Source organism: Sinocyclocheilus anshuiensis, unplaced genomic scaffold (genome assembly GCF_001515605.1).
Source record: "Sinocyclocheilus anshuiensis isolate Anshui unplaced genomic scaffold, SAMN03320099.WGS_v1.1 scaffold2039, whole genome shotgun sequence".
Taxonomy (NCBI): Eukaryota; Metazoa; Chordata; class Actinopteri; order Cypriniformes; family Cyprinidae; genus Sinocyclocheilus; species Sinocyclocheilus anshuiensis.
This window is the reverse complement of record NW_015550822.1, coordinates 374,414-375,334: the sequence shown is the minus strand read 5'-3', so window position 1 is coordinate 375,334 and position 921 is coordinate 374,414. Positions and strand designations below refer to the sequence as shown.

At 34.0% G+C, this 921-nt stretch overlaps 1 long non-coding RNA gene across 1 annotated transcript in view; it reads left to right on the top strand.

The window, feature by feature from the left end:
• Window positions 1-6: 6 nt before the first annotated feature.
• The window catches only part of LOC107661059 (uncharacterized), a 6,884-nt gene continuing 5,969 nt past the window's right edge, over window positions 7-921 (top strand). The window contains exon 1 of the long non-coding RNA XR_001631074.1: window positions 7-472. This is a non-coding gene — a long non-coding RNA (uncharacterized LOC107661059). The remainder of the gene's footprint in view (window positions 473-921) is intronic.

Below are 921 nucleotides of genomic sequence, written 5' to 3'. Positions count from 1 at the left end.
TATGAATATATCAATCATAAAGATATTATAAATCATAAAGGGACCACCATTAAAATGTGATATGACATGCATGTTTTTTCTTTTGACCAAACAGGAGAAATGTTTGCAAATGAATCTATCCCCTAGTAAATACCGATTTTATCTTTAACTAACTATAACGCCAGCTAAGCAGTTAATCCATACATGTGCACAAACATGTAATACTCAGCAAATGTTTACATGCTCGTTGGTTGTAGGAGCCCTCTGCTGGACACTGTGTGAATCACATCCTCCTCGGTGCTCCTAATGAAGTAGCTGTTATTTAGTCTACTGTCTGTAAGATCTCTTTTACAAATATCAGTATTACTCCAAATAAAGGGAATTTTTATAAGAAGTTTAGTGAAATTGACTGAATTTGTTACTGTTGTCATGTTTGTTCATAACTTCTTAAAATCTTGCCAGAACCTGTAAACGTCCTGAAACATTGCTTCCTGTGAGTTCTTAAGGTGCCATTAACCAATCGGTGTTGTCATGACGTCATTGTCCAGCAACTTCAGTGTGATTAGTCACATGCCATTTATGGAACAGTAACTGTGTAAATAAGTAAATGGATAAACAACTGCACTTTAACTATGGTTCTATGTAGAGGGCCTGTTACAGGTTGCCAAAAAGTGAAGAAAATTACAAATTAGTAGCCCAGACATGGCATTAAAAGCTTTGTGAATCAAAACTTGTTATATTTGTTACAGATGTAAAACATTTACCCAAGGTGCACCAGCAGATGGCGCACAAGGTGGTGTTTTGTATAAAGCTTTGCACCCAAATACACATGCTAAATAAAGTAAAAAAAATGTCTGTTTAATGTTGTGCATCTTTATTTTTTTTATTTATTTTTTTTAGCGTTGTAATTGTTGTAATTACGATTATGCTAGAACTATATAT